We start from the raw sequence: 24,864 nt of genomic DNA on the forward strand, positions 1-24,864 counted from the left end.
ATTTTTTCTCACTTCAGAGTTATAGGACCTTCTCTATATTCCCAGCAATTTTTAATTTCATGACAATGTGTTTTAATGTGGGTCTTTTTTCATTCATTTTGCTGGGTACCCATGGGTCCTTTCAACTTAGAAATATGAGTCCTTCCAGGACTTTTAATCCATTAATTACATAAGGCTGAAAAATGATTCTGTCTCCATTTTGGGAAGAATTATTGTGGAGGAGCCCGGGGTCCCTAGGGACTTTTTTGTCAATGCCAAGATTTTACTTTTAAGGTCCTTAGGCATAACTTGTGTGACGTGAAATACGAGGCACTTTTTTTTCCATACTGTATGGGCAAGACTAAGCAGAGGAAAAGATGAGGTTTTAATTCGAGTAATTGGCAATTAATGAAGAACTTAGTTGTGTATCAGGGACAGAATAGGCGGGTGAGTGAGTTAATTGAGCATGAAGTAATCTTAGCAGGCCTGATGCAGCCTGGCCTTGAAAAGGATGGACTCAGGCCACTTCTGCCCTCTGAATTATGGGCCACAATGCTGACCCACAAGATAGCCATGAGCTGGCTCATTCTGAGATCTAGAATTTGGGAGTCATTTAGCAGACTGGCCACCATCAGATTGTGTACCTCAGTGAGGCCTACAGTAAAAAACAGTGTTATGTATTTTAGTCATGTGTCTATTTCCAGCATCTTCTTAATTGATTCTGAATTCAAGGTGATGGAGAGGTGGGGATATCTCCTTTCTAACCTACACCCAGTTTTGATATTCTGTTAGTCACAGTCTAAAACAAGAGCAGGAAGCAGTTCTGGCAGAAAATATTTCATCATGATCTCCTATATTTTCACACAGTCCACTTAGTGAGTTTTTGTAGTATTTAACCTGGACAGAGCTAGTATGTTATCCAGGTCTACAGTTTCAAAGATGGACTGACGGAGATAATAGATTAGTATGCCAGCTATAGCACAGAGGCTTAGGTCACATCTACTTGTCATTTATCTTGACAAGGCATAAAGTTCCTATAGCCTTTAGAGCAATCATTTACCTTTGGTGAGTTCATGGATTAAGTTGAATAATGAGCTACTGGACAATGATCAACCAAGATCTGGTTCAAGATCGTTAATTCATGTTGCCGCTCTATAGTGTCCTGAAACAATGCCTGTAATTTAACCACCTTTAAAAAAAATGGCCAGAGAGAGCACAAGGTTTTTTCTATCGTGGTGACCATGATTGTAGGAGTATACTCTGTTACTGTATCATGGGAGATACATTTTGGAATATCAGATAGCAGCAAAAAATAGTAAAAATGTACATGAGTGCAAAAGAGGTTACCTAACAAAGCGTGACAAAACAACACATTTTAATTAGAGTTATTCTTGTCCTACACTGCTGAAGACAAGGAAGCCTTGAAAAAAAAGGCTAAAATTATGTCAGATTTAAATGAATAGTTGGAAACAAGTTCTGACAGATCATCACGAAACAAAGGTAAGACAATTGCTTTTTAAAGTATATATATATATATATATATATATATATATATATATATATATATTGTCAAATGTAAAGAGGAACTGATTTTGTATGTTACAGGTATAGTGCTCAATTAGATATTTAAAACAATTCTAGAATTCTTTAGAGAGCCTATAACTAGCTTCCTACTAATTGTCAATTATTTAAAGCTTTTCATTATATGTATTTAATTGTATACACAGAGATAAAAACATGAACTCCTTTATAGAAGCTATAACAATGGATTTTATCCTCGCTTGCAACTTCAGAACTGTGTATTATAATCCAGCTTTATTACAGATGATGCTTAATGGTTAATTCTGAAGATATATGTTCTGCTATACGTTTGAGCAAGTACAATTAAATTAATGCACATCTCAGGCACAAAGATTGGTTTGTGACTATAGGTCTATGGAATCACAGAGGTCTGTAGAAAAATTAGTCTGTTATTCCTGTCTTAGGGTTGGTTTTTATAGGATCTATTCCCACCCAAATACAGATACTGGGACCCTTCATTCCACACAGCTATTATCCATTTAGGCACCATCCTCTCAGTCAGGGGGCTTGTATGCATCCTGGATCTTTGAAAAAGAAAGTATCGGTATAAGACATTTGGGGCAAGGTTTAGTATTGTCTTGTGGCAAGAGAAGGTGCCACTTGTACCCTATGATGTGCAGGAGAAATTTCATCTCACAAATGAACTGATCTGTAGGTGTTGCCTGAGCAGATCAGAGCACAGGAGTTCCAGCACCCAACGTAGCTGGGCAGTCTGTGAAAGCCGAACCGGCTCCTCCTCACATCATTCCCCTACTTCTACTCCTTTTGTCTTCCTCAGCCCCCATTGAGCATGCTCCATTGCACTTTCCTCCTTGGACATACCATGCAGGTGATGTCCATCTCTTTACCTTGGTGTTGCAAAGTAATCTGGATTTTCCTTTATTTATGTTCCAAAGTATCATTGGACAAACTATGCTCTGTTTCCTTCATAGGCTTCACTTTAGATATTTAGAACACTTTCACTTATTTCAGTGAAATAGGATGATGTACATTAACATCTTTGGCTCACATCTCCAAAGGTTTTGGCAATGATTTGTAAGTCTGGCTTTAGAGACAATCATTTAAGGAAGAACATACACCAGTGCCACCCACCCCGATACTCAGATTCTCATGCAAGTAGTTTGATTGGGGCCTGTCTTAGTTTATTTGAGCTGCTATAACAAAAATACCATAAACCCGGTAGCTTATAAACAGTAGAAATTTATTTCTCATAGTCCTGGAGGCTAGAAAGCCCAAATCAAGACACTGGCTGATTCAGTGTTTCTCAAGGACAAGCTTCCTGGCTCTTACACAACTATCTTTTCATTGTAATCTCACATGGTAGAAGGGGATGGGTAACTCTCTGAGGTCTTTTTTATTATAAGGCCACTAATAATAATCATCCCAGAGTCCTCATCTTCTAATATCATCACATTGGACATTAGGTTTCAACTTACGAATTGCAGGTTGTGGGGGTCACACAAATGTTGAGGTCATAGTGGGACCCCATATTCTGGCATTTCCAAGTTTGAAATTCAAATAAGCAACTATGACTGAAAAATAACTGGTGTATAGTGTAAGTATAAGAGCCCTTTTGAGAGTCTTAACATTGACCTGCCTTGGGGACCTGTTGTAAACAAACAACAACAACAACAACAAAAAATTAGGTAGTAAATATAAAATAACACAGTGCCTAGCACAAAATAAACACTCAGACCAGTGGTGGTGATGATGATATATATTTTTATTCTTATAATAATCCTTATTCTCCTTGTGGTAATGTGGATTTTTCTGAATGATTTGAAGACTCTTCTGCTACAAAATTATAGCATGGTATAAAATACGGTACATGATTTGTAATCTGTTTCTCACTATCTTTTGTACATAAACATCATATGTGTAAAGCAGTGTTTTGAGCATAGTGGGTTTTACATGGATAACTCTTTCTACTGTCAAATATAATGTGGTTATGTTCAGTTGTTCCTCATTGAGATCTAAATTCAATTCTAAGTTTCTGTGAGAGCAATGCTGTTCAATATTTGTCAAGGTGGGAATAGTAGGCCTTGTTTAGATCTGATTTGGGTAACATGACATAAAAGGTGAGGAAACAGGTGGAAGAAGAAAGTCAGAGTGAATTTATAAGATTTTATAGCAGGGACCAATCAAAATCTATTTATAATAAAGCAAGTGAAGTATCATTAATTAAGGAGTAGTTTAAAACAAAAAATATATATATAATTTTTCAGAGAAGATGGTGAAGAACAAATCCTTTTGTCCACTGATCTTTAGGTCTCATACAGAAATTAAACTTGAACTTTAAAGGGGACCTAGTAAAATAAATTAGAGTATATATTCAATCAAGATATCTCCTATGATAAGTTAATGTTTTCAGTTTACACTTAAAAACAACATGCTAAATCACTAAAATAGCTTGAGCTTTTTACTTTCATGCCTGAGAATTAATATTTCTTTAACATACAAGAGGAGAGACCTTTCTTTACCCTTATTTAGTCATTTTCTCCTCTAGAGTAAAATTTACTGACACATAAGCATAGTCAAACATCTTGGAGATATTTATTCTCAGAAAATAAAGATGATATGGCCTAATAATTCTAAGTATTTTCAAAAATTTATCTGCACAGGAAATAGAAATAAAGATAATACACTAAAGCTGCCACACAGTAGATTTAAGGTAGACATAAAGAAAAAAAAATGACAGTTAATATGACAAAGTATAAAAAAAGGAATATAAGCAAGGTCAATAAATAGATATCTTATCAGATTTCATTATGCCTGGAATTTAGTGGATGGAAAATATAATTCTCACATATCTCTTACTGTACAAGTGAGTTATTATTGATTCAGTCACAGTAATTTTGAATACTGCTTGCATTTTTCAAAAAAGCAACATAAAAGTCTGTATGATACAAAATAAAACCACTTCTTATAAATAAATTAACCTCTAAAATCAGTCTGGGATGAAGCATTTGAGCATTGTGTTAGCAATAGATAAAGTTTTGAAGTCAAACATTTTAAGATGATTTAAATAATTCCTGCTTTTCAAGAGGTTTTAATAAATACCCTTAAGCATTTACTCTTCTTAAACTGAAAAGTTACCTAATATGAGCATTTATGCATATAAGTTCCTTAATTATTTGGCATAATATATCTCTTTAAATAATAATAAAAGGACAAAATAGTGTATTAACAGTGTTAGCGGCCATTTAAACAGAGCAGCCATCTTGTGGAGAACTCAGTAATGGGCCAGTTGTTGATGGTGTGAGATGTAGCAAAATGCTGTATTCTAATATTCCTAACTTCTCAGAGTATTTTCAAAATACTCTCAGAGTAAGTAATAAGGTTCACAAGATTTTAAATCCGCTGTAAATTCCTAAGTCCTGCCTACAAAATGATAACCTGAAAGACACGTTTATTTCTTCTAAAATTAGTGGTAATCTAACACTATACCCTAATTTCTTAGTGAGTAGGTTGGGAAACATTGGAGGCTGGTTTCTCCAGTTTAATAAGCCTTTAGTGCTGATGTCTTTTGATAATATAAATATTAATTTAACCACAAAATTGAGGTAACAGAAATAATTGTCAGGCAATTAAATACTGCAGTGGTTTTAGCTCCTGGGAAATATATAGTGTATAAGTATAATATTAAAAGTGATTCTGGGTGGTGAACACACAATGCAATATAGAGATGATGTATTATAGAAATGTACACTTGAAACCTACATGATTTTACTAACCAACATCACCCCAATAAATTTAATAAAAATTAAAAAAAAATGGTATGTACTTGGCTTGAACTACAAAACTTTTACTTGATTTGTTAAAAATATTTTTTATAATTCCATGTTCTTCATATCAGAAAACATTTTACTAATATAAATTTATAAAGAATAAAGCCTAAGTTAATTCCTGCAGGGTTTTTTTGCCCCCCCCCCTTTCCCCCTGCTTTAAGCCTATACGTGGCTGTTAAAGTTAAAATATCTGTCAGTTCTCTGGAACTCACAAGTGTTTCCTGTCCATTTTACCATTTTATTTGGAGGAATGTAAAAAACAATGAAACAATGCCAGCAAATTCATTGTAAAATGTAGTGTTTCTTATTGTCCCTTTTTATGAAATTGGAGTTCTTTTTTAAATCCTGACAAAAATGTATTTTATTTCTCTACATGTATATAATAAATAGTACATTCAAAGAATGACATCATTCTTTCATTTTCTTGCAGCCCCTTAATGTAATGTTTTTACATTTAGGATTTTTTTTCCCATTATGTAATCAGGTTGGATTTTTTACTAATACAAGTTTATGAAAGTAATAAGGATTTTCATTTCTTATCATCAATGTTCAAGTTACATATTCACAGTCTTATTTTCAGCTTTAACCCAGATGCATGTGGAGACTGATGTTCAAGTATTATTAGACATTTCAAAAGACATATGGCAAATAAATCACTGGTAGGCCCTGACCTTTAATATCTCTGCTGTTCCTAAAGAAACACTTCAAAGAATTACTAAAAATTTCATAACTTCCGCTCATCATTCATTTCAGATGATTACTGCCCACCATAAGGAAATATCATTTTATATTGTTATGTATAAAATGCTATACTAGAATATTCACACTGAATACTCTACATAATACAGAGGGTGACAAAAAAAGTATACACATTTTAAGCAAGGAAAACTATATTAAAATTGTAATAATGTATACCAATAACAAAAGATTAATACAAGTCACGTTTGACTTCTGCAATTACAAGAGGTGCTCAAAGTGGTTACCATCAGTGTCCAGACACTTCTGATTATCGTGAACTACTGCTTGAACAACGTTGACGAGTGTCCACTTGCATAAATTTTTTTGGCACCCCTGGTATATTATATGCTGTATTTAACTGAAATTTTTTGAGTGTATAGATATAATTACCTAAAACTAATATATACATTCTGTCCTAATGGATTATAATAAAATTTGAAATTGACACTGTATGAGGTAATCATTCATTATTATAAGGTACCATTAATTTAAAATATTTATTCTATATTTTCCTTCTCTCCTATTCATTCACTTAGGAATTAAATTATATTACATTAATTTTCCTATTTGTACACAATTCAAACATTTATGTTTTCACATTTTATAAGTGAACTCCCCAAAACTTTATGGACATATTGATTAGTCTTCATTTTGTGTCATATTAAACATTACAATCTATATTCATAAAAAATCATATTTACATATTTTAATAACAACACAAAATTAGGGTCCTCTACCGAGGTATTAACTTATTAATGAATCGTGTGAAGGATGTGGGTGTTTGGTATACAGCATCTGCCAGGCAATAGGAGTATTCATACTCCCCAATCTTCATCTTGTCCTGTGTCTATGTGGCAGGGCAGTACCCAAACAAACGCAAGACAAAATAAGAAAGGTTACAATCTGTGCTTATTAAAATCACCAGAATATATATTTACCTTTAGAATTAAGTGAGTTGCTTAGTAGTTGAAAAAAAACTAACTGAATTTTATATATAGATATAGATATAGATATTTCAGTTAATTATATATATCAGCATGATTTCTACATGCAACAAGATGTAACCTAATTTTGCTAGTTATCTATCTCTGCCATTAAATATTTGTACCTTTAAAATTTGATATAATGTATGACAGGAGCATATTTTATTTTATAAATATTCTCTCCATGACATACCTTTTTAGCAATTACAATGTCTTAGCTTTATCATTTGTTTACCAGAAACACCGTTGACATTCTCATTGTCCAAATTCATCTTTCTGATTTGTAATTCAATTTTAAAGCATTTTGAACAGCAATGAATCTTTTTTTATACACATTTCCATCTAAACTTCCATGTTTTTAGGCAGGAATAAATGAACAGTGTCTTTCCCGTTGGCCAAAATACATTTTGACAAATAGTCTTCTTGAGTCTACATTCTTGCACTTGACTAATATAATTAAATTACAAATGATACTGGGAGGGGCAACAACTTCAAAAAGACCCCTAAATTAGTCAATTTTATAAATCAAGCTAATTTGCAATAGAATTTTGTAGTAGAAATTTTAAGAGTTTAGGGTAATAACAGTTCTTCATTATTTTGAAGGTACTCGATCGACTCTTAAACTACCCCAAGGCCTTTAAAATAAACACATTTGGTCTTTTGCATAACAACAATATTAACTACATTTTATATTTATGAATTTTTTATTTTATATATTTGTACAGTGTCTCATTTTCTTTAATATCTACATCAACTTTTCTTTCTGTAGGTAGCATTATCATTCTCATTCTATATATGAAAGTTATTAATTTTCCAAAGTGTTTACCAATACTGGGTGATACAGCGAGAATTAGAGGTTGGATCTTTGAACCCAAATCTAGAAATCTTGCCCCAAGATCACACACTAACTTGCTACTAAGAATAATAAATAATCAAACCTATGTTCATGAAAGTCAGAACTTGGGAGGAAATTTTAAGCATTTGGTCTATGAAAGTACCTTTTCATATATTTTCAACTTTTAGAACTTTCATTGAGCTGTACAATAAAAACGATTTTCTGTCATTGGAAATGTGGAGGGATTATAACAACTATTTGTCCTGAATCCTTTATTGAGAAGGACATGAGCCAACATGAAGGCATACAAGGACACTGTTTGACCTCCTTTCCCTAAAGGTGGAGAGGGATGAAGCAAATTGCTCTCACTCTCCAGGTGGTTCTAATGTTTGCTCGCAGAGCTGTACAGCCTTGAAAGGGCTTGCCCTGGGATACGACTGGGCTGAATTGAGAAGGAGCTGGTCATTGAAAAGCTCTGCTAATTTTTGTGTCTCACAGTTATGCGGCTGACAGCTCCTTTTGGTGGGAAAAGCTTGGATATATTTCAAGGTGATTGTAGTTTTGTCCCTCTGGCAGCAAAATGCTGTAACCAGCTTAGCCCATTATCATCCTCTCCTTCTGGATTTACTCTTGGGGAGAAGTCTGGGGCTTTTGTCAGGATACAGGGTAAGGGATGGATAATTATTCCACGTTTGTACTGGAAGTGAACAGCCCCATATTATAAAGTAGCCTTCAATTACTGAAATGGGTTTCTCTATAGTTCTAGTGACTTACAAATTACTGTTTGTAAAAACCGCTATTTAACATTATTATTTTAGTGATGTTATGCCTTTCATATCTCATACTTTAAGCTTTATTACACAAAACTTTGGCCATACTATTTAACATTCAGAAAGTAAAATGCATTTTCACTTTTTTATTTGTATTAGAAGATTTAAAACTACAGATGGCTTCTCTGACCAAAGTAATTGAAAACTCCACTGCATAATTGCCTACATTGTAATTTTTCCTTTACCTCGACTTTAATTTCATGGGGGTAGTTCTGTAAAATCAATGCAAAGTAATTAGAAAATTTAAAATTCTGGATGTGGTAATTGCATGAATCTCTTCCTTTAATATCCTTTCTGTGCAATACCTTTTATAAATATTGTTACTTAATAAGCATATTTGAAAGATTAAATTCCCAGGGATCCTAATTAATTAAATATGTAAATTGGTCTTAGCATATTTGGGGCAGTATTTTCAGTTTGCTGTCCTCCAGTAGCCCTATGTCACTTTCACTTCCCTTTCAGCAAAAATTATAGTCAGAGATAAGCATTACAATTTGCAGCTGACAGTTTAGGGTTAAGATATGATTCCAGGTAAAAGAAGCCAATGAGAGTACACCCAGTTGATGTTTGTGACATCATCTTCCAGTCGGAGTACACAGAACAGCTGAGGTGGCGTTCAGTTTCAGCCCCAGTGCCATGATGATGGATGTTTACATCTCTTCATTGAGAGCCAATTATCTCGCTTTTGTGTGAGGCCCAAGGATCACTCATGCTGCCAGGCTGCACAGCGCACTGCTGGATCTAACTGAATGAATTGTTTTCCCTGTCTCTGGTAAGAGCCTCTTCTGTTTTACCTTCTCTCTCAAAATAAAGGTGCACGTATCTAACAGAGGAGGCAATGTAAGAAACTGGTGTCAGGGTCGACCAGGATGGCTATCTAAGCTTTGAATCAGAGGACTGGTTAGCATTATTAAAAGGCAGTGTGGATTTAGTAAAATGAATTGAAAAAGAGCATGATAACGTGTACCTGGCAAACTCATTTGTAGTAGAAAATGAATGGCAGGCTAATTCAGCTTTTCTTTAGAGAAAGGAAAGTAACTGCTTTTTAGAGTGTTGTTATTTTTAATTTGCTTTTAAAAATATATATGGATGTGTATAGCACTCTGCTTCATTTCTGTGTTTTGCTTTTAGTAGCAAAGAGTAGAGGTAGAAATGGTCAACTAAGGATTATTGCTACCAATTTAAAATGAGTCAAAGTTTCTAATTGTTAAATGATAGTTCTTTGGGACAGTTTTCCAAAGTTGGAGCTATACAGGAAAACATATTTTACTAAGTGAGCAAAGGCTTTAGCTTCAGAAATAAAGTTGTAGTATTTTGTATTCATAGTTGTCATTTTAAAATGACAATAGTAAATAGTTTTAGGGAACAGCGTTTTGGTGGGTTTCTTTTTCTAGAATTAAGAGATGTTAGAATCACTTATTATGTTGAATGTTTTTAAATGTATAAGAGAATACTGTGTTTTATGTATCTGCAGAAACTTGAAACACTGAAAAGAAAGCTTTCCATTATTTAATCAATTATTAGAAATATTTACACCTGCGGATCCTAACAGTATTGTAGCAAAACAAATGTACTTACAGCTGTTGGATTGCTATAGCTATAGGTGGCTGAGTCTGACAGGGATCCTGAAAAATCAGATACGGTACAAGCTTTTAATTGACTGAGAATGCTCACATGCTATCGAATGGAGAAGTCAAAACCACTTTTATCTCCTCCAAGACTGTGTATTATCATAATATAATATAGTAGACTGCTACTTTAAACAAGTATGCAGTTATTTATGACATGAAAACTCAGAAAGTGTAAATAGCTGTATTTATAAGATGTCCTCTTATTTTATCAGTCTCTCCATCTCTTCTAGGGTAATAAAACTTTTGAGTGATGACTTTTGAATAACGTCTATCAGGCTTCGATATGCTCATGCTTTCCATATGTATTTTTACTCTGCTTTAACATCAATTATTTCTGCCTGGGCAAACCAGTAATTTGGGTAATTAGAAATCAGGGTTTGGAGCTGCTCCAGTTGTGCTTAAAGACAGCAGGGTTTTGTCAGCTATGTCACACTTCCCTATCTTTAAACGAGCCCAGTCCTGTTTGGCAGTGCTTGACATTACTGTTGTTCAATTTGTCTCCTTCAGTCAATTCAGGTCTGAACAAAACTGGGTTTATAGAAAGTGTCAGATGTGTATTAATGAAATCTAAAGGATTGTGCTTTGTTGTCTCCAGCTAGACAACACATAATCCACTAAACCTCAAAAGCTTACAAATATGTATCTGGAGTTGATTTTTGGCAGGGAGATACGTGTTGGTTATTCTGTGAATTTCAAAATCTAAACGTGGGAATCCAAAAGTTTGCTAATGTGAACTTGAAAGCATAATGATTCGCCATTTGGAAATGATTTTTTTTTCTCCCTTCAGCAGTTGAAAAGTGGAGTCGAACAATGCAAAGGCAGGCTCTGTCATTTTTACAGGTGATCAATCTTGACCAAGGAAAAGCGTTTGTGTTTTCCAACAATTAGTTCTGTAAAAATCTATGTATATCATTTTGTCAGCAAGGAAGAAAATCTTACTCAGGCAACGGACAGTCTAAACATTTAAAATTGCATTTTCTGCAGTGTATAACTGCTTCCCTCAGTATTAGTTTTTCTAATCACAAAAGTCACTGCTTTGGTAGTGATTGCAGGGTTAGAATTGCTTATATCCTTGTTTTACTTTGAATAACTTTGTGCAACATGGACATGCGTGATACAATCTACCTGGATGGTGGACTTCATTGACAGAAAGTTTTCACTTTTTATTTTATTTTATTTTTAAAGAGAGGACATCAGTGGAATCATAGCAGTTTCCCATGCCACACACACCCTAGGAAGAATTCTTAGTGCAGGGAGCCATAGGTAGAAGGTGTTCCTAGCCCCCTTTCTAATACATATGTCCTTTGTCTGAGTTAAGTAGATTTTTTCTTTTGCATTTTTCTTCTCTGTGTTACCTTATCCAGTTATTTGTATGTGGTGCACCAAGTGAAATGTTACTGACAGGTTTTACAAGTCTTTTAAATGAATGGAAATTTTGCAGTGAGAAAAAGATTTATATTAATCCTTGTAAAGTTCTCTGCATCTCCCAGAGGCTGAGGGTGATATATTATTTTCTTTTGAAAATTGTTCCTCAAATTATATCATTCATTATTCCAGAATAACTTATTTTCCCTCTTGTGTGCCCTCCTAGAACTTAGTTAGATAAGCACCTTCATTAGCTTCTTTTAATTATTTGAATGAATGATATCATTTAGTTTCCTATTTTCTCAGTTGAAGTACTTGGATATGTCATGAGTTTTATGCTTATCTTAACAGTGTGAAATTCAGGACTATCATGGGCAACATTTTAGTTAAGTTGAAAATGTGGGAGACATGATATCATTTTAGCCTGGGCTTACATTTGTATGTTAATGCATGATATTTAGGTGCATATTTTATGTGCATACACATAATGTTTACGTGTATTTTAAAATTTAAAAGGGATTTCATGGACATAATATTCACTCATAACAATTGGTGTGTGATAAAGTAATTGATATTATGCTGCTAAGGAAATGTAGGCTTTTTTAAATTTGTTGCCAAAGATCACTCCATCAGTAAATCAGTAAATGGAAAAGTCAGAATCAGAAACAGACTTTCCAATTTTAATGCCAGAAGTCAGTGAATCAATCAATCAACCTCTTTTCTCTCTTTCATCTTTCTTCATATATCTGGCTATCTAACTCTTTTTTTTTTTTTTTTACTTGTGTAATCTGTGCTAAGCACTCTTCTAGGTACTTGGATTTATTTATAACCGACCAATATAAAAGATCCTTGCTCTTGTGTATGTTATTTTTTTATGACAAATCTGATCTTTCAATTACTGAACATATAAAATGTATTTCAAGGTGTAACTGAATAAAACAGAGAATTTGCTAGGAATAGGAAACAGTAGTTGAGAGATGGATGCATTTAGGTTTCTTGTAATTTTATATATCTTTAAGTTCTCAGGTATGTTCTAACCTGAAAAAAGATTTGTAAATACTTTACATTTGGGTATTGTGAAAATGTCTATTGATTAATTTATAGCTCATATTTCATTCTGAATGTGCCACTGCCACTTTACCAAAATAAAATGCTTATATTACAATGGATTAAAAGAAAAAACATTTTTGGACAAAGTGATCTTGTACATTCAAGCAATCTAGCTACATATTTATCCTCTACTTTATAATAGTCTTTGGTGGTCATAATGCATTGGATTTACAGTTGTTTGGCATTAGATAGTGTTTACATAGCATAAAGGGAAGAGTGAGAAGTGGTTGAATTTTATATTTTCTTTTAAAAAAGTTAATATCTTCCAAATGATAATAGTTTATATTTGAAAGAAGCAAACAAGAAATAATCTGAAGTTTAACACCCATTTTTTTTTCAGTAGTTTGGCCTATATTAACACTAGTTCTAGGATCATTGAACTAAAAGGATATTTACTACCCATTGAATTTATTTACACATGCCCAGTGATTTAAAAGGAAAAAAAAAAAGAAGCCTGATACTAACCTCCTCAGAGAAAATCAATCTGTACATAGAACCTATCAGTTGAAGATAAACCATTTTTAGATGGTATCATTTAATTAGCCACTGAAGAATCTATCTTCTGACGTATATATAAATTGTAAAACAATTCAAAGTTGCCTGCACACACTTGATTCGGCACAAATTTACTCCTATAATATTACATGAAAATCAAATTATATCCTCAAATTAAGACCTTTGACTAATGTGCTTTTGAAATGTGCAGAGCAAAGGAGTAAAGTTAGAATTAAGAGTATGAATTAGCTAAATTCAAGGGGTATTAAGCCATGGTGTTTTGACAAAAAGTTTTACAAGATAACTAGGTCTTGAATTTAGCTACTTTTACCTAATAATATTCCAGAATTAATTTCGATAGTGTTTGTGATGAAAAAATATAAACTGACATCAGAGTGGGTTTTTTAAATCAAAGCGACTACAGTAGAGGATTGGTTGTTTGTGCTGTGATTTGATTTCAGAGACAAGGAACTGAGCACAGCGTAGGGTGGTCTTGGGGGCAGTCCTCTCTACCCTATGCCATGCCACACTGTGAAACTCTCAGCTGTGCAACATAACATTTGAATCAATACAAAAAGTGTAGTTTTGCTAAGAGGACACATATTGGTACCGCAGTCAATCAAATGAAATATTGAGCTGGGTGAAATGTATAATGTGGGGTAGAGCCTGATACCATCTGCTGTGATTGATAGAGAGGCACGATGCAAAGTTCAGTTCCAGCAACTTTTCTTAAATTTAAGTGCATAAGAGAGTATGATCAGATTTACAAACAGTTGTGACTAGTAGAGCAATAAAAAGCAGATACTTTCAAAGATGTTTTGTTTGTTTGCATGCACTGTAGTAAAAATAGGGTTTCTGAGCACAGACTACCTGAGGATAATTTCTTCCCTGCCCCATTCAGGCCTTATTTTTTTCATATAAAAACTGGAGGAAATAAAAGTACCTACCTCATAGGGTTGTGCAAATTTTGTGAGCTTATTCTTAGTCCAAAGAACAGGGTCTGACAAATAATATGTGCTCCATCAATGCTGCTCCCTTTTAGTGTTTTCATGTTCCCTAATTGCTTAGCATTCTGTGTATATGGGGTGTGTGTGTGTGTGTGTATGTTTTAATCAATTGGGAAGTTTCATTCAAAATCCTATTTACAAATATAAACACTCTGATATACCACAAATACAAAACCTTTGGGAAACAATCATACTAATTACTCTTTAAAACTTGATGCTGATTTCAGGAGTTTTTAGTACTAGGTATTGCCTTATCAGATACTGCATATGATATTTCTGACATGTCTTAGATTTCACATTTTAAAGTGAAATAAAATTGGATTAAATAACTTTTAGTAGCTATTCCCAACTTTAAAATTATATATTATGGGAGATATGTATGTATGTGTGTGTATATATATACAGAGGGTGTCAAAAATGTACATACACTTTAAGAAACGAAAACTGTAGTAAAATCATAATACTCAATATATACCGATAACAAAAGATGAATACAAGTCATGTTTGACTTCTGCAATTACAAAAGGTGCTCAAAGTGGTTGCCATCAGCATCCAGACACTTCTGATTACGATGAACTACTGCTTGAGCAACGTTGACCAAAGTGTCTACTTGTATACATTTTTTGGCACCCCATATGTATATATATATATATATATATATATATGTATATGTGTATGTATATGTATATATGTATATATGTATATATTATATATATAACAAATGGAAAGTTCTGCAGTTTTCCCCTTTATATTTTACTCAATCTACTCTATTTGCTTTACCTTTTATTCTATTTGTTTATGAGTTGATGAGAGTTTGAAATGTGTAGTAATAAAAGGTTTTATCTGTTCTTATAATATAGAGATCAACAAGCCCCTGCTTTCCAACAAGAGCTCGTTGCCTCACATGGGTGGTGAAGTGGAGATAAGACTACCATCCTCCTCTAATTTGTGCTGTTCTCTGTCTCTAACACACTCTGAAAGGCAAAATAAGGAATTTTGATTTTTAAAATCTCTCTGTGCGTGTGTGTGTGAGTGTGTGTGTATGTGTGTGTGGGTGCGCTTGTGTATGTAGGTTTTTTTGTTTGTTTGTTTTTTGTTTCTTTTAGTGGATCATCTACCATGTGCCCAGCTTTATAGCAAAACAAATACAAAGATAAAAGGATAAAAAAACTATCTTTCCCACAGTTTATAATCTTGTAAAATCAAGGCATTAATTTATGTGTAAAACATAAAAGAACAATCCTATCGTTTCACTAATGTATTCTTTCTTCACTTATAAATGCTCTGAGTCATTCCATAAACTATTTAAAGCCTAGGCACATGACTATTGATCACCTGTGACGTGCTAGCAATGAACAAAGCACTGTTGCTGCTCTCAAAGGGCTCATGGTCTAGAGATCAACACAAAGTTGAACATAAATAATTATAATACATTGGGATAAGTTTCATATTAGAGGTTTCACAGAGTGCTGGGGCATCATAGACAAGGAATGACTTATTCTATCTGTAAGAATCAGAACATTTTTTCAAAATAAGCTGTCATTTAATTTTTTAGAAATAAGTAGGGAATTTTCCAATTTGAGACCAGCAAAGAATATTTCTGACAGTGTCCTCCAGAATGTACAAAGCCGAAATGGGAGGAAAGAAAACTATGTTCAAGTAAGGATTCGTGTTTTCTATGACTGGAGGCAGGGATGAGAGGGAGCCAAAGTATCAGAACAGATGCTGGTTGTGCAAAATTAGGAGGCACAACCTTGTCATAATCGTATAACTATAGGTCTTGGTTAGAAGGTTAAATTGAGTTTTTCTAGATGTACTGCAGAAAGCCTGTAATGAGATAGATCGCTGTGGTTTCTAGTAAATGTGGAAGGCTTCCTAAAAGAAACAGAAAGCAAGATTAACCAAGACTATTGAGAGTAGACTGACCCATCAAAGGAGCAAAACGGCCAAGAGAATCCACTTCTTTAGATTTCAAATAGCATTATCAGAGTCCCCGTTCTATTAATTTATTTTAAATAATGGATGATATCCAATGGGATGACTAATTACTCAAGAATACAGACGGAGGCAACAACCCCTGACAGAATTGAGAATATTAGAGTTTGGGATAGAGTCCTTGAGTCGGTGATTATTCACTCTTGATGATCTTGACCAGCTGAGGGTAGGAAACGTCTGATCCTGAATGACCCAATGTCTCAGTATTGGGCCAGGGTCAGGGGAACAAATGTCCTTCTTATCAGATGACTCATTACTTGAACACCATTATATAAAAGCTGTTTATCAAAAATTTATCTAAAAAAGAAAACACCACCCCATTTCCTTCTTGGTGTGATTTAGGTGGCATATGATTCATGGTAAACACAAATCAGTAATGAGGGAAAGGGGACAGAATGAGCATTAATACAGACCATACACTCATTAGTTTCACAATTGTTTCATAGGACAGTTCCCCAAACCATTATTATAAATGTATTCCCTTATACAATAAGGATGAGTGTCCAGTGTGGAGAAAAAGATAGCATCCAATGAGGGCATAATTAAGTAGGCTTTATCAATAGCCTCCAACACCTACAATGCTGTGGGTACTCTGGTAGGTGGTAGAGATACAGAGACAAGTGTGGTGTTGATGTGCATCAAGAATATGGGTGTCATGGCCAGGCACAAAAGACAATAGGAGAGGTCACCCCAGGAAAGGCAAGACAGCTGCCTGCCTATATCTAGACCTCCTTCTTGTTTGCCTAGATCTATAATATAAACTTTCAGAGTAACATCACATAATGGGGTGCAAGTGATAACTTTAGGAAAGAGAAATGCTCTTAAGGGTAGGAGACAGGCGGGAACTGTGAGACATTAGAGATGGAGATTACCACCAAAAAAGTAAATATTAGGGGGAAAGTAAAAAAAAAAAAAATTAAAAAAAAATTCACTAGCATGCAGGATTTTGATAGTTAAGCATAGGATATATGATAAGTAATTATACAGAATAGTTTATTCCTTTGAAGTCAAAGATTTTGCCTAACTCTTTGAATACCCATGAGCTGGAAAAGGATTCAGCAGATGTTTGTTAAATGAATGCCTGACTGCCGGAGGGAAGGAAGGAAGGAAGGAAGGAAGGAAGGAAGGAAGGAAAGAAGAAAGGGAGGGAGGGAAGGAAGGAAGGAAGGAAGGAAGGAAGGAAGGAAGGAAGGAAGGATAGAAACTGGTTTTCTTTCTCTTTGTATACATTGGATAGGCTATGTTTGAGATGCTCATTCAGGAGCAAAGACGATATACTTTGTAGCTATTGGATATACAAGACTGGAGTTAAGATATTTAGTAGCCATCTCCAATTATTGACATGCAAAAACAATGACTGAGGGATATCAACTAGAGAAGAAGCTCTAAGGAATTCCACTATTTAGAGATTGTGAAGAGAAGACCCAACAAACAAAGGATATTCAGAATTAGAGAGGCCTTTGATTCAGGAGGAGAATGAAATCTAAACTATTAGAACTGCCTCCTAACATGAGATCAGGAAGAAAAAGATGGTGTTGGGGTAGATTATCCAAGCAAAACTTTATCCATGAAAAATAAACCTGAACATGGCATTCCCTTTTCCTCTCTCTCATAGCCTCTCTTCATCCCCTTGCCACTAAAACTCTGTAATAGTTTTCCATTAATTGGAAGACAAAACTGATATACGAGGTGTGACAATTAAGTTCATGAACTTGTTGCAATGATGTTGCTAATCTTTTTTGGTACCAGAGGGATTATTCAGTATGAATTTATACCAACTGGACAAACCAGTTAACCAAGTTTACTATTTGGAAGAGCTGAAAAGGCTGTGTAAAGAAGTTAGACGAAAACCTGAACTTTTCACCAACAATTCATGGCTCTTGCATCACAACAATGCACCAACTCACAGGGCACTGTTTGTGAAAGAGTTTTTAGCCAGTCAACAAATCACTGTATTGGAACACCCTCCCTATTCACCTGATCTGGCCCCCAGTGACTTCTTTCTTTACCCAAAGATAAAGGAAATATTGAAAGGAAGACATTTTCATGACATGCACAACATCAAGTATACTATGACGACAGCTCTGATGGCCATTCCAGAAAAAGAGTTCCAAAATTGCTTTGAAGGGTGGACTAGGCACTGGTGTCAGTGTGTAGCTTCCCAAGGGGAGTATTTTGAAGGTGACTGTGGTGATATTCAGCAGTGAGGTGTGTAACACTTTTTTTAGGATGAGCTCATGAACTTAATTGTCCTACCTCCAGTTTACAAGGTCCTAAATGGCTTGTCATTCCAACATTTGCTCTCTTTTCATTTCTCTTACAATGTCTTCTTTGTCCCAGCACTGAGATTTAGCTTGTGACATTCCTACTGGTTATCAGGTTCCTCTCAATATTCTTCACATACTGAACTCCTACTCATCATTCATATCTCAGTTAAAGAACTGCATCCTTAAAGAAGTCCTCCTTGATCTCCTTGACCAGATAAAATCATCCAATTACAGGCTCTTAAAACATTGTTTAACACTTGTAAGAGTTGCAGTTGGAAGATTCCTTGGTTGATTAAATTATTAATTCCAACCTTCCCCACTAGGCTTTAACCTTCATAAAAGTAATGGCAGAATCTGTTTTGCATCCACCAGTGAATCTCTAGCATTTAGCAAAACATCTAGAGTAAGGATAGCAGCTAAATAAATGGTGCAGGTAAACAGAAGCTGGCTAAAGCACTGAGGAAAAAAGCAAAAATACTGAGATGCTAGTGAATTTTAATTATAGAAAGAAAAATTGAATGGAATGTTCCAGAGTATGAAATACTTGTCCATCTCTACAGCCTCCTTGTCACTAATATGTGGATGACCCCATAACTAATCACAATATGTAAATACATCAAATAAGATCATAGGTTGTGCACATTGAGTTACATGACAAACAACAAAAATACTATTAGTATCTACTTGTAACTTTTGATATAAATATAGCAAGGGTCCTTGAGAACACACAGATAATGGAAGGATATAAAGGGGTGTAGACTCAGTAAAGGGATTGGAAACTGAGTGAATATATATATATATATATATATATATATATATATATATATACATATATATATATATATATACATATATATATATATATATGAAGTTGTACTAGGTATAACTGATGTTACTGAAACTGGAAAGAGTATAATTGAGAACGTTGAGGCTAACCATATGAAAGGTGGCAGAAAGTCTCAAAATACAGGAACAGAGAAAGCTACACTTTAAATTGAAGGGAAGGTCACTGGTGACTTAAAGTAGTTTGACATGCTAGACTGCAAGGAGTCCAGCAGGAAATTGATTGTTAAGCAGTGAAGTCATGTTCAAGTGCTTTAGAACTGAAAGGAAATAAAGACCTGCTGGACAGAGCTGTCAAATGTTGACTCCCTCATAAATGGAAAAATTTTATTGGATGGATATGTGAACTATTAAGTAATATTTACCCTTTTAAATTGGTCTTTATAACTTGTACCAACCATATTTATTATAACTAGATATTAAATATCTAATCATTATGTTTAAAACATCATCATGGTTAAAAGAAAGGACAATATATCCAAAATTTAGTTTTAACTGTGGGGATTATTTAATCAGCAGTTAATTTATTCTCATGAAAATGATTTTGTTTCAATTGAAGCCATGTATAAACATCTTTATAGACAATAAGCACCTCTTGCTTTGTAAGCAAATGAACAAATATACCTCCTGACATTAAGACTTGGACCCTCTAGAAGTCTACGAAACATTCTAAGGAAGCAGTGCTATGCCAGGAAAAATCCATGGCCTGCTAAATAGAAGAGCTCCCGTATCTTAAGAGGTTGGAAAACTTAACTGAAACCAAAAGGGAGAAAGATATGCAACAGATACAGATTAAAAATCTCTATGATTTGAGGGCGTACTACACAGCAATAACCAAGTATGGATGCAGAATAAACGTATATTTTTCATTAAAATTATAATTTCATCAAAATTATGGAACTTTTCATATGTAAAAATATAGATATACTGATAAAAATTGTGTTGTCAAAGTTGGCTGTACATTGAGTTATTTATTCTGGTAACTCTGCAATAATTATGGAATTCCTCTTAAGAGATTTCTAATTTTCTTAGGAAAAAAACAGTTAAATTTTTTTGTTGTTCTTGAGAAGGGAAAGACATCTTTAAATAGTCAGGAGAGAAATTATATCCCTCCTCTTTCCATAATAGTCTGAAAAACAAAGCAACAATGTTTGATCACCAACACTAGCAGCTGACATGAAAGGAGTGTGTGATACACCACGGATTCAGAGAAAAGTAAAGTCTAAGAGGTATTTTGAAATTCAAAAAGTTGACCACAGTACTGTGACTAGGGAAAATAATGGCTACCTCCATGTGATAAAGATGTTTTCTCAGCAATGTTTTGTAGTCAGTCTGTACCGAGGAGGACTAGATCCCAGAGAACAGACAGAGGCACAGAGACCCAGAAGCAATCTAAGGATACTCATGGAACCAAAATATGAAAAAGGCCAAAACAGGAGGCAAACATGGTGGCTGAGGTCTGATAAGAGAGTTATAGCCAAGGGGACTGGATTCAGAGGCAAGATTCAAGTTTCCAGGAGGTCTAGGGAGGCAGAGACTCGAGTGGAAACCTGGCCTGCTAACATGAGATCCCGTAACTGGGAGAGGCCTGACTGGGCCCCAGTTATTGGCAAGAACTCAAAAACTGTACAGAGATTCTGGGGTAGACAAGTTTCAGAATCTGGGGTGGATTTGGACCTTTTGTTTTCGCTGGTGGCTCTATTGGTGAAGGACAGGGGCCTGACTTGAAGCCACACCATTTGGTTTACTCATTTGCATTATAGACTGGGACATATAGACTGGAGTAGGTGTTAAGAGTGTGGGCCCTGGAGCAAGTCAGGTGGGCATTAATTCCTGGCTTCAACCCTTACCAGTGGGATGACCATGGGCAAGACAACCTCTCTGTGTCTCAGTTGCCTCAGCTGAGGGATGCTATGAGGATCAATGAGATGGTGTATACCATCCTCTTAGCACAACATGCCCAATTCATGCTGGATGCACGCTCTCCCTTATTATTATGCCTAACCGGCAAACTCCATGCTTCCGTCCCACGGCCCCTCAGACTCACCTTTGGTTGTTGGTACATGTTCTCTCTGCTCAGAGCACTCTGCAGTGTCAAATCCTTTTCATCCTTCACATCTCAGGTCAGATGGCTTTTCTGGTGGGGTGTGGGGATTCCGTCCCACACCATCTTGGAATAGTGACCTGTTCCTTTTGTGCTCGGGCAGCACCTGCACTTGCCCTATTGTGCACTTTAATTGTCATGTCCTTCCTGTATTTCCTATTAAATTCAAAGCTCGCTGTGTTTCGGGATTTCATATCCACTGCTGTGTCAGCAGTGCTAGCAAGGAGTAGAAGCTCATTAAATGTTGGTAAAATGAATATATGGTGAGAGACCTGAGACTTCGATCCCTTTGGAGGGCCATCATCTGACAGGTTTTCTCTGTTACAGCTTAATTTGGGTCTTGTAATTGACAGCCAGAAGGAGATCTGAGATCTCTTTCAGAAGGTGGCAGAGCAGCTCGCCCTTCTGTTAATCCCTGTCTACCTCCTCCCACAATAGTGATGTTAGAAACAGCTTTCACTTGGAGGGTACCTTCCACAGCCCCCAAGCTGCTGTGGCATCACCACCTCCCCCAGTAGCAGCAAGTAAGGAAAGCATTGTGAGGACAGGCAGTGTGTGATCCTGCGTGTGTGCGTGTGGGCTTGCCTTCCTCAGGACACTGCTCTTCTGCGCATTCAGCTCTTCTCTTACTTGTCTTTTCTTTTGACTTCTTTGTCTTGGTGACAAAAAAACAAAACAAAACAAAAAACAAACAAACAAAAAAAGAAAAACAAAAAACAATATATAAACTTCACCAGTAGTGCTGCCTGCGGGAATCAGCTTGGGGGTTTGAAGATTACAGGGACCTAAAGAGCTGGAATTAGACGTTACAGGGGCTAAACTAGACTGTGAATCCTTCTTCTCTCCCCTGGCTCTTCTCACTGCATGGGGGATGTCTTAATTTTCTTTTATTTTCTTTTTTTTTTTTAAAGATTTTTTTTATTGGGGAATTGGGATGGGAACAGTGCTGGGGAATTGGGGGAAGGGGAACAGACATGTTGCTGTCGTTTTCTTTTTTGTTCTTCAGTCTAGTTATGGAGGACGTTGCTTCACTGGCCCAAGTTGGCACCATCATTGCGCTCTTCCCGGAGGAGGCAGATCAGTTGCCGGCTTCTGGACGGCCGCTCACTGCGGCTGCTGGCCACTCACGCTGGCTGCTGGCTACACACGGTAGCCCATGGCAACCNGCCGCTCACTGCGGCTGCTGGCCACTCACGCTGGCTGCTGGCTACACACGGTAGCCCATGGCAACCCACTGCAGCAGGGGACTGCAGCCTACGCCATCGCCGGTGACTCATGGCATCCCAGCTCCAGGTTGAGCTGCTGTTCAGCATCTTAGCTGTAGACGGCAGTGTCACTGGCCCGCATATGTGGGATCTGAACCGGGGGCCCTCTGGCATCCCAAGCCAGTTCTTAACCATTGCGCCACTCGGCTGGCCCGGATGTTTTAAGTTTCTATTGCTCTGTGTCAAATTACCACAAATTTAGATGGCTAAAACAATAGGCATTATCCCAGTTACAACAAAGCAGTGATACAGGTGCCGGTTAGGTAGATCTTTGGATCTGAGTCTCAAGAGGCTGCAATAAAGGTGTTAATCAAGCTGCATTCTCTTTCGGGGCTTGAGTTCTCTTTCAGGCTTGTGATTGTGGGCAGAATCCCGGCTGTCAGAATTGTGGCTGTAGACGTCATGTCCCCGTTTACTCACTGGCTATCAAGTGGGCACTCAATCCCTACAGGCGCCTCCATTTCCTGCCAGGATGTTCTTTCAAAGGCCCTCTCTCAACATGGCAGCTTACTTCTTCAAAGCCAGGAGTGGAGTCTCTTGCTCAAGTCTGATAATAGGGAGTCATATAACAATATAATCATGGGAGTGATATCGCATCGCTTTTGCCATGTCCTTTTGCCTATAATTCAGTCACGATTCTGCCCATACTCAAGGGGAGGAAATCATACAAAGATGTGAGGGTCACCTTAGGGTGTGTCTACCGGAAGGAGCCATCACAGTCACAGAATATTCTGAGAACTTTCTACAAATCCCTCCAAACTTGCGAGTGGCAGAGCTCCCAGGGGGGAGTGCTCATTTTGAATGACAAAGGGGAATCAGTAACTGAGAGAAAGTGATAATCCCGGTCAGAATGATGGCCAGCTGCCTCCTAACCTCTCAACCAGGAAAAACTATAGTCACGTGTGCTTATTGTAGGTTTGGAGGGCAGGGGCAAGGTTCTGTAGGGTTTGACTCCCATTAGACATTTTGGATGAGGGACCCCTGTTATCAACAGGAGGACAATTGAGTCACATTGCTGATATTATCACTTGGGATCACCATTCCTGTTAGTCACTTAATAAGGCAAAATATCAGAGGCCTCCTGCTCCTGGGCTTCTTGAGCAGCTACAGTCAGTCCCCTTCCCCTTGCATTGCCAGAAGCTCTGAGGAGCCAGCAGAGCCCTTACAGAGCTTGGAGGTATGTGTATGTGTGGAGGTGACAAGCGGCAGGGAGGTTGCTGCCTATCAGAAGCCACTGCTGAGGGGCCGTATACAGATGAGGTTGGCTGGCACAGCTAGTCTTTCAGCAACCTCACACCGCACATGTTTTTCCTCTTTTCTTCTTTCTATATGTCTCAAAAGACCCTAATATTTTATTTTGAAGTATGTTCCCTGACAATCAAACCAAATGTGTAAGGCTCTTGAAACTCCTAGTCCAAAGTCAGGTGTCCAGATATACAGAAACTATAGGATGAAAAAGGACTAAGTACATGTAGAATATTCAGTAGGAGACATTGTGAAAAAGATCCTTGTGTAAGGTCCCATGCCTCTTCACACAGGGGCAAAGCATTCAAATTTGGGAATTTGAGAGGACCATCCATGCATCACTCAGTCATTTAAATACGAGGAATGATGCAGTTTCAAATGAAGGAGAGGTTGAACCCGAAGCAGCATCAATGTTTGGCAGAAACGGCTTTCTGGCCAGTGAGCTGAAAGGGAAAGCTGTTTCTTTGCATTCATCTTGCAGACTCCTGTAACTGGATGGCTTTGCCACGCATTCTCTTGCATAGGACTGAGTGCATGGCTATGACCAGTTTGGGCCTGTTCTCAGCATAAAGGGGAGCTTGACATACTTGATGCTGAGGCCCTGAGGAAAACTTAAATTTCACTAAGTGGCCCTTAACTGTTCTTCCCTGGATCTCAGGAAGCTGTGTAAGAGGCACAGGCAATGGGAGGCACCTGGCTGATTCGATGGGCTAATAAAAGGGGGTGGGCAGTGGAGCGGGGACAGCTTCCGAGACACTGGGAGGCCACCACAGAGGACACACAGTACCTCTCCTCAGTTTTCT

General features: G+C 36.5%; 1 protein-coding gene across 5 annotated transcripts in view; it reads left to right on the forward strand.

Moving 5' to 3' along the window:
• The window catches only part of MGAT4C (MGAT4 family member C), a 728,413-nt gene that overhangs the window by 496,738 nt on the left and 206,811 nt on the right, over positions 1-24,864 (forward strand). Inside the window, exon 1 of one of the 5 annotated variants that reach the window (XM_019652293.1) lies at positions 9,338-9,506. The exons of the other annotated variants lie outside the window; for them this stretch is intronic. The gene's annotated coding sequence lies outside the window, so the exon portion shown is untranslated. Of the gene's footprint in view, positions 1-9,337; positions 9,507-24,864 lie in introns of those variants that run through there. 5 annotated transcript variants of the gene reach the window in all.

Source organism: Hipposideros armiger, unplaced genomic scaffold (assembly GCF_001890085.2).
Source record: "Hipposideros armiger isolate ML-2016 unplaced genomic scaffold, ASM189008v1 scaffold_177, whole genome shotgun sequence".
Lineage (NCBI taxonomy): Eukaryota > Metazoa > Chordata > Mammalia > Chiroptera > Hipposideridae > Hipposideros > Hipposideros armiger.